The sequence below is a fragment of the Protopterus annectens genome, chromosome 5.part0 (assembly GCF_019279795.1).
Source record: "Protopterus annectens isolate FY-2018-M chromosome 5.part0, PAN1.0, whole genome shotgun sequence".
Classification (NCBI taxonomy): domain Eukaryota; kingdom Metazoa; phylum Chordata; order Ceratodontiformes; family Protopteridae; genus Protopterus; species Protopterus annectens.
This window is the reverse complement of record NC_056735.1, coordinates 1,029,833,843-1,029,850,842: the sequence shown is the minus strand read 5'-3', so window position 1 is coordinate 1,029,850,842 and position 17,000 is coordinate 1,029,833,843.

Genomic DNA, 17,000 nt, shown 5'->3' with positions numbered 1-17,000 from the left:
ATATATATATATATATATATATATATAAATAATATAAATATATATATATATATATATATATATATATATATATATATATATATATAAATAAATATATATATATATGTATATATATATATATATATATATATATATATATAAATATATATATATATATATATATAGATATGTATATATATATATTTATAAAACTGATGAAAAAAATAAATGTGAAATAAAACACTGAGTCTGAACTGTTATTAAGTGCTTTCATGCCTTTACTGATATAAGGCACTTCTTCAAAACTAAATACAAATGTACAGAATCAAAGATAAATACTGTGCACAAAGCAGGCGAAACAGCAGTTACATAGAAACTAATGGTAACTGTCAAAGCTATAAATAAACCAATCATTAAACAGAATATGTACAGCTGTTGTTACAGTAAATAATGCTACTTTGTGGGCATGACGTGGTGGTTAAGCTAACCACAGCAGAGCACATTTTAAATTCAAGTTATCATTAAGACCGGGAGTGGTTTCAGCATTCAATAACAGTTGCCGAGTTCCAGCAAGGTTTCACAGTCACCAAAAAACTGCTCAACCTGTTCCAAAAAAAAAAAAAACTTTAAACCAGTGAAGTTTGAACAAACAGTACTGTGTCTGCCTAATACATTACTATGGTCACCTTTTCTAATAGCTGCCAGATGCTCCTTAACACGATCTGAAAGCTTCCTGATAGTCTTTCCCACATAAAAAGACTGACATGAGTTGCAAATACCAGCATAAACAACAAACATTGAGTGGCAATCATAATGCTTGTAGAGTGTAACAGTTAAATTACAGTGTTGAAAATTGAAAAAAGTTCCAGTGTAAATATGTGGGCAAACACATCTAGAACAAGAAAACATGCCATTAGAGACTATAGATAAGGTAGGAGCATCACAAAAATGTGATGTGTCTTTTTCAAATTACATTTTTAGTATCTTGGTCCTTTTGTAAGAAAAACAAGGATCATAACCTAACACTTTGCTTAACTCATTGTTAGCCCTAATAATAATCCAGTTTTTATGTATAATATTTTTTTTTTCAAAACAGGTTTATTGTTTTAACATATAAGAGAAATATCATAACAATTTTATACAAGTAATTAAAAATAGGTATTATTATAATATTCAACAAAACAACTAAATTATTTACAAAGACATCCACTGCAATCAGATCAATTAATTAAACTAAAATACCATGCTATTGAAATTAAAATTTTTTAACAAATTTTGTAAATTATCCCATACAATAAAATAAGATGTTTTTCTATTTGTTCTAGTCCTAATTGTGTTTATTTCCATATGGCACACTATATTCATAACATTTTTAAATTCATTGAACGAAGGAGGTGTATCTGAAATCCAATTTCTAGTTATTATTTTCCTAGCCACTGCTAGAATAGACCATAACAAGGGAAGCTTAACCTTTTAAACACTTTGAGGTACAGGTGTGTTGAATAATATAAGAGATTTAGAAATAATGAAATTATCTGTAAACAGAGCCTGCAAAAATTCATTAATTGACTTCCAGTATTCTTTCAATTTTATACAGCCATAAAACATATGAGCCCAGTCAGCATTAATTTCTACATTACATCTCTTACATAGATTATCTTTATTATTTATTTTATTCATCATCAAGGTGTATAAAAAGATCTATGTAAAAATTTCCATGTATAAAGTCTCCAGACAATGGAAGACGTAGTTCTATAAGCAGATTCCAATATATATTGTTTATCTTGTTGATTTGGTGGGTCCCCATTAATAGAAGTGAAATAATTCCAGTATGAATCTACACTGTAAAAAGTTTCTTGTCTGATAACTTTATGTATGTATGAAAGTTTACCTTTATCAGAAACTTTATGTTGTAAATTTAATATCAAGTAATCAATCAGTGTTGGAATAGATTCTTTAACAGTTATAGACATTAAATCTATTTTATTAATGAGATGTTGTCTAAAGGTCTGAACCTCTAACCAGCAAGTTTCTCTTAGATCAAATTCTTGTTTTAAGAAATTTAGATCTTTAACTTTATTATCAGATATCAACTGATACCAGTACTTTAGATCATTATCTATAGCTAAATGAGTTCCTTCAGAAGTAGATGACAAAAGCATACCCTGAGTATACATTATAGGAAATACAATAAAATTCCATTCCCTATACTTAGGGTGCATGAATATAAAGTTACGATAACTAATAATAATATTTAATGGGTAACAAATCATATGTTTAGGTGTAATAGGTGAAGTACAAAATTCCTTTAGTAACCATAACATGGAGTTATTTACAATCATATTTTTATGTGTTAAGGAGATTTTCATGAAGTGTATACTAATTAGCTCCCAATAATCTTTCCATTTTGTGACATATGACTGATCTATTAATAAAGTAATAACTTTTACAATAGAAGAGATAGTATATAAATTAAAGTCTGGAAAAGAAATACCCCTTGAGACCAGCTATTAGTATGTTTCTTTAATGCAATCCTAGGTCTATTAGGTGCCCATAAGAAATTTAACATTAGTGTGTTCAGTTTCTTGATAATTATTTTTGTAGGTGGAAGTATTATTGATTGTATTACGTATAAAATCTTGGGGAATATTATCATTTTAATAATTGTAAGTCTCTCCTCCATAGTAAAAAACATATTATTCCAGGTATTAAAAAGATTTTGTATATTAAGAAAATAGGTATTATAATTATTATATATAATAGATTTAATATCTTTAGATAGTATTATACCTAAATAAGTTATCTGACCTGAATTGGGTACATATTTAGTAAAATCACTAATGAGAATATTTTTTCGTGTATATATAGGTAGTATTTTAGTTTTTTCTTCATTTAATATTAAACCAGAAATACTTTTAAAATTCATCATGTTATCAAATAGAGACTGTATAGAAGAATTAGATCCTGCTGATGTAATTAGAACATCATCTGCAAAAAGTTGAATTTTGGATGTTGTATTTTCATCTATTTCAAAACCCTCTATGTCAGTACTGTTTCTGATCAAATTAGCCCAAGGCTCCATTACTAAAGTGAATAATAGTGGAGAAAGTGGACATCCTTGTTTTGTACCTTTAAGAATGGGTATTTTTGTGAAACATATGTTCCTACCTTAATATAAGCCAACGTTCCTTTGTATAAATGTTCAATTAGATTTACAAATGCATCCGAGAAGTTTGTGCACTTCATTAAGGTAAACAGATAGTCCCAACTTACTGAATCAAATGCTGAACTTATATCAAGACTAATAAGTGTTAAATTTTTCTTTTTCCTATTTGCAAAATCTATTAATGTTAAAGTTCTTCTTATATTATCAAAAGTATTTCTATTTACAATGAAGCCTGTCTGATCTATATCTATAATGCCGGAATGATTGTCTTCAATCTATCAGCAAAGATATTCATAAACATTTTATAATCAACATTAAGTAATGAGATGGGCCGATATGAAGAACATCTAGTTGGATCTTTATTAGGTTTTAAAATTGGCGAAATAAATGTATATTGCCAAGATGGGGGGGTTATTAATTCAGTTTGGGCCAAAATAAAGACCTTATGTATTAATGAATATGTATTTTAGAAAGGATTTTATATATCTCTGGTATAATACCATCATTACCCAGTGCTTTGTTTGATTTAAGCTTATTTATTTGTGTAATAACTTCTGTATATGAAATACTCTTGTCCAATAGTTTAATCTGTTGTTTATTAAGCTTTTTATTCATATTTGTGGTTATAAACTCCTTTATTTTATCTTTAGGTTCCATGTTAATATTATTATGGTTAATTTTGTGAAAGTGATTTCTAAATTCATCTAGTATTTCTGGTATACTAGAAACATTCTTCTTTTTCCTTAGAGAAAAGATTTCTTTGATATGGTTTTGTTTATTCAACCTTTTTGTTTTATTTTTAAGTCTATGTAAGTATTTGGGGCTTATTGAATAAGACAAAAACTTTATGAGTTAAAATTTCTTTGTATTTCTCATTTAGTTTGTTTATTTCTTCAATAACTTTCTTGTCCATAATATTTTCTTTATTATTATGTTTATAAGAGTCTAATTTACTTTGAATATCTAACAATTCCTTATCCCAAGATTTCCTTTTATTATTATACCATCTGATACTTTGTCCATATAGATATGATTTTAAGGCATCCCAAACATAAACAATGGAGACTTCAGGAGTGTTATTTATGTCTAAAAAATGTTTTACTTCTGAAAGTATATATTCTTTATAGTCTTTTAGTTGAGTTAAGTATGCTGGTATCCTTTTGATCTGAACATTATGAGTATTTTTTATCATGAATTCAAAACAATTGAATTATGATCAGATATAGGACATGAAATGATTTTGGAATTAATTAAATCTGTTACCATCTGGTTAGAAATAAAGACCCTATCTATTTTTGAATAAGTTTTGTATCTGTTAGAAAAAAAGGTGTATGGTAATGATTTTGAATCTATCTGATTATTAATATCATTCAAATGATAAGAATTAGCAAAATCCTTTAAATGTTTTGCATTAGATGTAATTCTTCTCTTTCCTATAGTGGTAGTATCACTTTCATGTAGTATACAATTAAAGTCACCAGCTAAAATAATATCTCCTATAGAGAATGATATGATCTTATCAAGATGATGTTTCACTGTATTAATACCAATTCCAGGTATCCAATATACATTAATTAAAGTGTAAGTCTTCCCATTAATTTGTATTGTAACCATACAAAACATTCCTTTGTCATCCTGATAAGACTTAATGGTTTTAGGAATGGGCATACTTTTATTCTATTCCATAAAATAGCCACTCCTCTTTTTTTCTGAGTGTGCTCTGAACTAACCAATACTGTATATTTGTTTGTGGCTAGTTTATCAATATCTTTTTTCAAGAGATGGGTTTCTTGTAGGAAGACTAAGTTGGCCTTATGTAAATTAATGTATCTTATTATGCTTGCCCTTTTACATGGATTATTCAATCCATTAATGTTTAAAGAAATTCCTTTTAAAGATGTCATTTGGCATTTTTAAAACTTAAGAATCTTATGATCAAAATAACAAATAACAAGATAAGTAATGTTACATCTCCTCCTTTAGGTGTACCTTTAAATATAGCTGTATTTATTGAATCTCTTATGGGATTTGTATAGGATTCAATTTTGTTTGTAGTGACAATGAATGTACAAAATATATTGTGGATGTCAAAACTATATACAAATAACAATGAACAAGTGAAAATAATGTAAGGATTAAACCTTGCATCCAGCCTGGAGTTGTAAACTCCAACTCAGAGTAGTATTTACCACTCAAGTTAACCCCCTACCCTAAGCAGCAGTACGTCAGCTACCACCTTATCAATTTAATACTAGTTATATTTAACTGAAGTTAACAGTTTTCAATTCAATTATCTAGCAAGACAAGACTACACATTTGGTAAAACAGCATCATATAAACTAAAATAAACTTTTTTTTTTTTTTAAAAAACTGTTCATACTACTATATACATCCATGTAATATAAAACACTTGTATTCAAATAGCATTCAAATAATCTTGATGTTAGAAATCAAGAGGAGAGAAAAATAAGTTCTAACATTCATTTAAATCAAAAACTTTGGCTAATATGATTCAGACATTACATATATTAGGATGCATCTATTTTCTGTCATGTAAATACAGTTAACAGCTTCCAAAAAACCTTGAATTGCTTGTATATGAGCATTTACTCAAACTCATTATTGCCAATAGAATAAAATATTGTATTCATAGAAATTGTTATAAATCATACTTCATAGTTAAACAGATTCTCAGAAACATTTATATACATATCTACATACACACACATACACACACACACACACACACACACACACACACATATATATATATATATATATATATATATATACATACATACATACACACATATACATATATATATATATATATATATATACATATATATATATATATATATATATATACACATGCATACACACACACACATACACACGCACATACACACACACACAAACACACACACACACACACACACACACACACACACACACACACACACACACATACACACAAACACACACACACACACACACACACACACACATATATATATATATATATATATCTGATCTCACTGAGTTATATCTTTACTGAGCACCATCTTACATTGCTGTCCCTTCAATAAATCTGTCTGCTTTATACAAAATAATGCACAGCAAACACATTTTAGTAACCAGATTTTACAAACATGCTATACTACTGCTTTAAAATATATCACATGACAATTTCTTCCAGTATAGAGTTATAAAATTATTTATGCTTGTCAATCAGATGAATTAAATGAGTTATAGTAATGTATATGTTTGGGACATAGGTTTTTAACACATATTATTAATCTGCTATTCCTGTATCTGTGATGTGTCAGTGTGATAGCTAGGTCAAAGGTGAGACCAGCTGCTTTCAGCTTCTCTGTGAGAATTCTGAGAGTTGAAGCTTTTGAAGTAGCTCATGGACACTGTGCATGAGACAGCCCACATCCCAGATTGTCTCTCTTAACATTTTAGGGAAACTTATTAAAACTAGTGACAAACATTCATTTAGCAGTGTAAATGCATCTAAACATGACAAAACCTTCACAATGCATTCTACAGGTTATTACAGACTCTATGTAAGTGAAATCAAGCCCAAAATTATTAATAGGTAACAAAACTCAACATTTTTGTCCCAACTCAACTCCTATGGGAATCTTATTATTTACTGTGTCTATATGATCAAAAGTATTTCTATATATTAATAAAGAAATGGAAAAGAGAGTAGAAAGTAAAAGGGTGTAAGGCAGAAATAAAAAAAAATGTAAGAGAAAGCTATAAGAAGTATATACAATAGAATATTACTTACTGTTTATATTAATAGAGTTAAAAATAAAACATATTATTTACTATTATTTAGTTCTAATTATTATTAGTTAAAGCATGACAGATTATTTACAAACAAGCATAAGCAGTGTAATCAAGAAAGTATAATTAGGTAGTGTCATTCCTGTATCTGTGATGTGTCAGTGTGATATCTAGGTCAAAGGTGAGACTAGCTGCTTTCAGCTTCTCTGTGAGAATTCTGAGAGTTGAAGCTTTTGAAGTAGCTCATGGACACTGTGCATGAGACAGCCCACATCCCAGATTGTCTCTCTTAACATTTTGGCGGAAACTTATTAAAACTAGTGACAAACATTCATTTAGCAGTGTAAATGCATCTAAACATGACAAAACCTTCACAATGCATTCTACAGGTTATTACAGACTCTATGTAAGTGAAATCAAGCCCAAAATTATTAATAAGTAACAAAACTCAACATTTTTGTCCCAACTCAACTCCTATGCAAATCTTATTATTTACTGTGTCTATATGATCAAAAGCATTTCTATATATTAATAAAGAAAAGAAAAGAGAGTAGAAAGTAAAAGGGTGTAAGGCAGAAATAAAAAAATGTAAGAGAAAGCTATAAGAAGTATATACAGTAGAATGTTACTTACTGTTTATATTAATAGAGTTAAAAATAAAACATATTATTTACTATTATTTAGTTCTAATTATTATTAGTTAAAGCATGACAGATTATTTACAAACAAGCATAAGCAGTGTAATCAAGAAAGTATAATTAGGAATAGCATTTGAAGAACATATAAACTTTTAAAGGAAAAAAAATGTATCAAATTACTGACCTTATTTTTCCTCTTCAGAAAGAGAAACAAGTTAAATCACAGCTTGCCATTAAATCTCCAGATATTTTGACTAGTTATGAAACAAAACATTTCTTTGCACACAGAGAATAACTTTGATTAAATCTTTTTCAAAATATTTGTTGCTTCTTGGAAATGCAGGAACTATATTTAAAAAGATTAATAATAAAATAAAATGGTGAGAGAGAAAAAAAAAAACATAGTACAAATCATTTGTTTTTTAGTCTCTTCTTCTTCTCTGAAGTCTTCCACAAAGTTTCAGTTGCCAGTCTCTTTAACGAAGGACTAGCCCATTCCATTTCTTCTATTTTTCCAAAATCTTATTTTTTGATAAACAGTAAAGCAGAGTCTAAGTCATCAAAAATTTTAGGACCATCAGGAAGGAAGATTTTAAGCTTGGCAGGAAACAGAAGGTATGTTTTAAACTGTGCTTTTTTAAGCTCCCTTATTAGTGGCAGAAAAACTTTTCCTTTAGCTAATACCATGGAAGAATAGTCATTGTCAAAACGCACAGTTGTTTCATTAATCTTAACAGGAGCTTTAGCCCAAGCAGATTTAAGAACCATCTCTTTATCAAAAGATGATAGAAATCTAACTATAACTGATCTCGGATAGTTTTTGTTAGAGTTAGTATTAGCTATAGATCTATGTGCTCTTTCGATAACAAAAGAGAATGCTTCTGGTAAATCTAAAGTTTTAGGGAGCCATGTTGTTAAAAAGAAGTAATATTGTTACCTTCAATATTTTCTGGCAGTCCAAAAATCCTAATGTTATTGCCTAGATCTATTTTCCAGGTCATCCAGCTTTGTTTGTAAATGTGTATTTTGTTTCAGCAGAAACTCAATGTTGATTTCCTCTTCTTGTATTCTATTTTCCATGTCATTCACAGCTTCTTCTATGCCTGTCATCTGGATCTTCTGTTATTGCAGGTCCATATGTAACAAGTCTATTTGTTTTGTAGTTTTTCTATGAAAGTGTCTATTTTAGTATCCATTTTATCCATCTTAGCAGTAAGTTGCTGGACTATAATTATCAGAGACTGAAGTTCTTTCTTGATGCTGGAGTCTTGAGAATTTGTCTTACTGGAACTCATTTCAGACTGATAAACTGACAGGAAAATTTCCAAAGTAATTTCTGACAGGAATATTATTAAGATTTCCTTTCTTTTTTAGATATAGTTCAAGAACTATATAAAACGAACATATTTAGAAAGAAAATTACTTCAAAAATTAATTTTTTAAGTAATTAATTCCTGTCAATGTAATGAAATTGGTGGAGCTGAAGAAATCTGCTGCTATCCTGTGTTCATCCTTGGCCACACCCCATGTATAATATTTTTGATGGAGTACATGTTCCTGCAAATAGGTAGGGGAAAGCTACATTGTCTATCTATGTTGGCTTCATTATTAATGTTAGATTTGGGAACAAAACCAAATTTTAGAATTGGTTTGTGCTTGCTGTGTCTTTGAGAAGCTACCTCAGCAAAAACATTAAAAATCAATTGCTCCGGGTAGTGGCTAGTTTTAATGGAGAGGGATATTTACATTAACAAAATTGAACTGATGTTAAAGGATAACCAGTTTTACAAACCTGTGTCCTTGAGTGATGTTAATAAACATTTTATAGCTATAGATAGGTTATTGAAAACTCTTGAACTTGAACAGCATATTACACTAGAAGAATACATGTTTTTACTAGTACAGAGACCCAGCCTAGTCAAATTATTTGGCATGCCTAAAGTTCCCAAAAATCCCAAAGACCCCCCTTTCAGATAATTTCCAACAAACGCACTAAAACAGAAGCTATTTCAGAATACTTGGACAGTGTATTCAATCCCTTGTGTAGTCCACAGAATTTTATATCAAAGATTCACAGAATTTCCTTAATTTACTGCAAAATGCTGCACTTGACTTTAACAACTGCATCTTAGTCACACTGGCCGTAGTTGCCTTATACACTAATATTCCACACTATGAAAGTTTGCAAGCCATTGAATTGTTTCTCAGTAAATATGCTGGTTTTAACATGAACAGAACTGAAACACTTGTCTCCTTAACCACTGCTGTTCTTACAAACATTTTTTTCCTTTATAATGCCAGAATTTTTCAGCAGGTTAAAGGAGTAGCAATGGGAGCCAAGATGGCCCCAGCTTTTGCAAATTTGGTGGTCAGCACTTGGGAGATAGAGATTTTAATACACTTGCTACAGTTTAATAAGGTTCACCTTTATAAACGATACATTGATGATATTTATTTTGTGTGGGAGGGGCACAGTAACGACCTTGACAAGTTTATTCAATCTCTTTGAGACAGCATTCCCTTTTTTGACTTTGTCACTTCTAGTTGTAGGACACAAATTAACTTTTTTGACATTACTTTATCAATCAACAGGAACACTGGTCTGCTAGTTTCCAAAGTTTATTGTAAGGAAACATATAGAAACAATGTCTTAGATTTCCGCAGCCAACACCCCTTTTTTATGATAAGGAATGTACTTAGGGGTCAGTTCAGCAGATTGTCACGCATCAGCTCTGAGGACAGCACTTTTCAGCTTGAAAGTAGTTTTCTTTCACATATGTTTGCAAACTGTTATTACCCGGAGCAATTGACATTTGATGTTTTTGCTGAGGTAGCTTCTCAAAGACACAGCAAGCACAAACCAATTGTAAAATTTGGTTTTGTTCCCAAATCTAACATTAATAATGAAGCCAACATAGATAGACAATGTAGCTTTCCCCTACCTATTTGCAGGGACATGTACTCCATCAAAAATATTATACATAAAACCTGGATTATTATTAGGGCTAACAATGAGTTAAGCAAAGTGTTAGGTTATGATCCTTGTTTTTCTTACAAAAGGACCAAGACACTAACAATGTCATTTGAAAAAGACACAGCACATTTTTGTGATAATCCTACTTTATCTACAGTTACTAATGGCATGTTTTCTTGTTCTAGATGTGTTGTTTGCCCACATATTTACACTGGCACTTTTTTCAATTTTCAACACTGTAATTTAACTGTTACATTCTACAAGCATCATGAGTGCCACTCAATGTTTGTTGTTTATGCTGGTATTTTGCAACTCATGTCAGTCTTTTTATGTGGGAAAGACTATCAGGAAGCTTTCAGATCATGTTAAGGAGCATCTGGCAGCTATTAGAAAAGGTAACCATAGTAATGCATTAGGCAGAGACAGTACTGTTTGTTCAGACTTCACTGGTTTCAAGTTTTTTATTTTGGAAAAGGTTGAGCAATTTGTGGTGACTGTGAAACCTTGCTGGAACTCAAAGAGTTACACTGGCAACTGTTAATGAATGCTGAAACCACTCCCGGTCTTAATGATAACTTGAATTTAAAATGTGCTCTGCGGTGGTTAGCTTAACCACCACGTCATGCCCACAAAGTAGCATCATTAGTTACTGTAACAACAGCTGTACATATTCTGTTTAATGATTGGCTTATTTCTAGCTTTGATAGTTAGCATTAGTTTCTATGTAACTGCTGTTTCTCCTGCTTTGTGCACAGTATTTATCTGTGATTCTGTACATTTGTATTTACTTCTGAAGAAGTGCCTTATATCAATAAAGGCATTAAAGTGATTAACAACAGTTCGGACTCAATGTTTTATTCCACATTTATTTTTTTTTCACCAGTTAAAAAAGTTTATTAGTTTTATTAGCATTTTTCTTCATTTATTTTGAGTGAGGTTTTAATGTTTTTAATATATATATATATATATATATATATATATGTATACACACACACACACACACACACACACACACACACACACACACACACACACACAGTTATTTTATGACTGTTTTAATGAGAGTTTATTATATATACATGTGAAGTGTTTAGTATTTTATGACACAATCTTTTGTGAGATGTCTTTAAGATAATTGGCTTTAGTTTATGATTGTGATTTATTTGAATTCATTTAAATATGTTGCAGTAGGAAATGATGTCAACACTAATGAAGGGTTTGGGACCTGAAATCTTTGCCTTATTAAAACTTTTTACGTTATTCAGTTTGCTTGGTTTTATTACTTTTGTGCTGTCAGCTGCTGTTTTACTTATGTTTGTGGTTATACTGTTCATAATTGGATCTCTACTCATGTTGAAATTGTTGCACCTCAGCCTATGAGTTCAAGATGTTAGTTCTTCTGTAGCAGTGACAGTTAATAAGCATGAGTTAGCAGTTTAGACTTCTTTTTAGTCATGAGTTCAGTTGCCTTTACCTTGTGCCAACTTTGACATTATCAGCATCATAGATTTGATGTCATGTCATATCACCATGTCAGAAGACTGTATGAATGATTACCATCCACCATAACAGAGACCATATTTAGAGGTGACAGTATTTCCTTTGAAATGTAATTTAGTTATAATCATCCTAAAGCATTTGAAGATTTCACATTAGAACATGAGTAAATACAATGATCATCATGTGGTCAGTTCTCACTGCCATATTTCATACCTCCAGTGTAGTTTGAAGGAATCATACACAATTTCTCTGCCAAGCCATTTGCTTGCCTTCACTTGAACAAATGCACCTGGCAAGGTTGTCTGTTATTAAGCACAGACTTGTACACATGAGATCTTAATTGGGTAGAAATTCACTGCTATATTCCGAGGTGTCCCTCAGAAGACAAGGCAGGTAAGGATGAGGGTGGAGCTCCATTTAGAGCCCAAAGGTGGTGTGAAGAGGAGTCCAGGATCTTTGCAGCCCCCATTCTCATCAAGTGCTACAGCCATAGGCTTCTGCAGGTGAACTATACCAAGTGTTAGTACAAAGCTGAAGCTTGGAATGCCTTGGACAAGGCTGTCTCCAGTGCAATTGGCATTCCATGCATTGTTGAACAATTATGTCTTAATTATAGTGACATGAAAAGGCACAAACAGGACCTCCTGAGCCAATGGAGACAGTATTTAAAACTGCAAACACCCTCAAGTTGTGTAAGCATATTGACCCATCACAAGCCAGTGCAATACAATACCATAGAGTGGCCGGGCAATACACTTATTCATTATCCTTCTTAGTCTTCTTCTGTTTTTTTTTTTTTTGTTCTGTGCAACTGCTGAAGATATTGTAGGAAACAAGGAGCTGCATCAGGAATGATTGGCATGCCACAGAGTGTCACAGCATATGTGTGGCTCAGGTATGAATGCAAGTAAGCTCAAACTACATCTGTAATTTAGGTAATTTTACCACATTTCAGAAATTGGACCATATTAGCTTGAGACACATGCATCTGGGTAGCCATACCTAACCTATATTTCAAGCATACATGCCTCCTCCAACACCCCTTGAACATTACATAAGGTGTTGAGATCAAATTAGCTATATGTGGGTTCAATTCCCACTAGCAGCAGCAATTAGCTTTTATTACTGAATCTCTCTCTCTCTTTCGGGTTTTCCCGGTTAGGGGTCACCACAGCGGGTCACCTTGTCCGCTCATGATTTGCAGTGGAGTTTTACGGTGTTGACTTACCAGCCCAGTGCCCAACCTTATACGGAAGGCACACAGACACACGCACACACACACACACACACACACACACGCACACGCACACACACACGCACTCACGCCTAGGACCAATTTTAGCATGTCCAATCCACTTGCAGCATGTTTTTGGGGATGTGGGAGGAAACTGGAGCACCCGGAGGAAACCCACACGACCGCAGGGAGGACATGCAAACTCCACACAGAAGATACCCCAGCCGAAGATTGAACCGTGAGCCTCTTGCTGCGAGGTGACAATGCTAACCGCTGCATCACCGTGGCCATCTCTATCATCTAAAAATTATTTACCACAATATTAAATAATATTAAACATTCCATTTTTGTAAATGGATAGATTTACTTGGAATGCATATTCCTGATCGTCACCTGTTTCCATATTAATTATAATAGCACTGGAATTAGTGTATTTTATGAGACATTAATGTCTTCATATCTTATCTGGATGTACAAAAATGATCATAGTATATGGTGTTATATTTTAAAATATTAATCTGGTATAGCATTGATGTTATTATATATGTTTTCTCTCTCCAACCCTATATCTGTCTTGTTTTCTTCTTTTTTTAATTTACTGTGTAAAAACATTGCTAATGCAACACAAATGACCTTCAGCACTGCAAAATGGCCCACCATACCTCCAGAAGTAGCTGTGGTGACACCACCACAGGCAACACAGACATCAAAACATCCATGTTAAAAATTGTCAGTGTTACCTCCAAAACTCCTGCACTACCTGCTCCAACAAAATTTGGGTAGCTATACCCCAACTGCTGGTGCAGCGGTACCCTCCTGGAGTAGTACTAGTGGAGGTGGTGACTTTGTCACCCAGCAACAGCTGACAGAGCTGGTGGAGAACATCATGCAGTAGAGCTTCACTGCCAAATTATCTGAGTAGAAAAAGTTCAGTGTCAAATTCCGAAGTCAATGCCTCATCCAGCAATGGTCCAGGCATTTGTGATAGGAGAGAGTGATGACAGCTCTGAAGGTAAGGACTAGATCCCTACTGTGCTCATGCTGGACAAAAATGTGCCTTCAGTGTCCTTTATCTATCCCCAGTCAGGGTGTCCCCCAAACCTTTGGGTCCTATCTGTCTTGTATGTCCTGTATTCCAGCTCCTTCTCTCTAATCTACATTGTTTACTTTACCCTCTTATTCCTAACCACCTTCTGCAAAAGTCTTTTCAATACAAAAAAGAAAATGGGCAGCTGGTTTACAAAAAAATTAAGTCTCGTGCATAGTTCTCTGCTTTGTCTATGTGTCTGCTTGACAGACTTCATTTGGCCCAATTAGTTATACAACGGTATTCAGTTGTCACCCAGCATTGATATGGTGACTATCCAAATTTATGAAATACATACTTGTTACAACTATATATTTATCTTGTGAAGAAGCTATGATGTTCTCCCAAAACCATCCAGTAGTTTCCTTTAGTCTTCCCATGTGTCTTAATCTCGGCTTGCCACCCATTTTTGTCAGTATCCTAGCAACCCTTTTTTCAGACAGTTAATCTGATCAAAATATTGAATTATATACAATACACAAGGCCAGAGATGGCACATTAAAAAAAAAGACTTCAAGTTTTGTCCTCAGCACTAACCGGGAAAATCCGAAAGAAGAAGAAGAAGATTGGCATGACACCTGGCATTGCGCACTAATTCTGAGTGACAGCAAAGGGCATTTCATGTCCTATGACTGAAACTGAAGATTTTATCTTATCTTCATGCAAATATGCTTAGTCCTGTACATTATAGAAATATAGATGGAAAGCATACTTTTTGAGACAGTTATTCTTACATATTAATCAGGCTGGGATGTAATGTACACCTCATAGGATATTAAAAAAGTCATTACTGTAATGAAACCTATTGCCTGCATTTTCCCTTGCTTCAATCTTTTGTCACTGTCCCTTAAAATCTGTGAGTTTAACTTTCTAAGTATGACTTCCCATATTGTGTGTTCAGATAATTCCCAGGTCTGCAGATTGCTTTTGCAGAGTGTCAAGGGGTTCATATCCAGAAGTATGATGAGCATTATTAATGTGTTTTATATTACTATTGTTTATGTAACTGTTGTAACATATGTTATTAACCCAACATTATCCTGCTAATGTCTTAATCATATTTCTATTCTATCCCTGCTAGCTCCATATTGGAACTAGTTTATTGCACATAGCAAGAAAGATCAGTATGATGACAGAACTCAGATAAAGAGACCACAACTAGGTCAGAAATGGCCCATAACATTTTTTATGTCTCTCTCCATATTTCTGTCCCCACTCCCTTTCTCTTTCATCATTCTTTGCTGTAATGCACATTAAATGACAGTTCACATCTTATGGCAACAATGGTGACTGTTTGTCTTCATTCACATTATTGTGCTGCCCCTTATGCTACTGTGCTTATCCTCACTGCACTATGAAAATACAGGCTAGTAGCACCATTAGGAGACAGCTGTTGTCATATGCTGAACAAGGTGTAGAGTTGAATGTACACCATATGAGACATTGAAATTGTGACTACGGTAGTTAATGGTACACAAACATCTTTGCTTCATAGTGTTTGCATAGTCCCTTCACACATGTGTGTTTTAGCACCTGACATTTGCCTTCCCTAGTGGTGTGATCATCTATTGATCATGACTGTCTATGTGGTTTGTCAGGTGTCTAAATCCCTTATCAGGTCTACAATTATTGAACACTACAATTTCTCACTAATTGTTGACTTATTGATTCATGCCCAAATCCTTGATTCCAGCTGAATTACCATGTTTCATCACTTATGTGTTTCACAAGCAGGCTCCAAATGCTCACACCTTACCAGAAATAAGTGCAAGGCATTTGGTACAATCAAAGCTTTATGGGTTAGCAAACATATTACACTAGGAACATCTGAAAATATATTGCTGTTATGCACAAATGAAGTAACTGGATGAATTAATTTGCAATGACATGCATTTTCTGAAGTCTTTTAATTATGATACCTACATGTTAGTTATAATGTAGTGACTATACTATTAAATGATGTCATGCAAGCATGTAAAATTGTATATGAAGCAAGACAATATGCCTGAAATACATGGGCAGCCACCAGATATGAGGGCTGTCTAACTATACACCTGTATTATCCATATGATGAGTACTTTACTGCAATTATCATGACAAATCTGTTAGTAATGACACAGAAAACATTATCATAACACATTGTAGTACTCAAGATATGATGAATTCACTGTGATGCTATCTAAACACTTCATTATGTAACCACATGACTGTACTCCGACACATTATACTTACAAATGATGCACAATGGTGTGGAAGCTTTGCCTACATACTAGATGTGTGGCAAGTAGCGTACTTTCATATGTTTGACCTATCTGTTTGCAATTTACAATGCACATTGTCCAAGCATATGGAAATATTGAAAATTCACAAGTGATTACTATTTGCATGCAATCATCCTGAACTGAATCCTTGGAAAATACCTGGTTTTTGATCTGCTGTTTGTGATTACGATCAATACACCCTCCTGTGAAACAGCTATATGTGAATCACACTACCACAATGTACATGAATGACAGAATAGATACGTTATCTGACCAGTATGTATTACTTGTGCTCAGTGCATTATTTGTTCTGCTTTTCAAGACACATTCCTTTTCACCCAAACCTGTGATGCACACTAT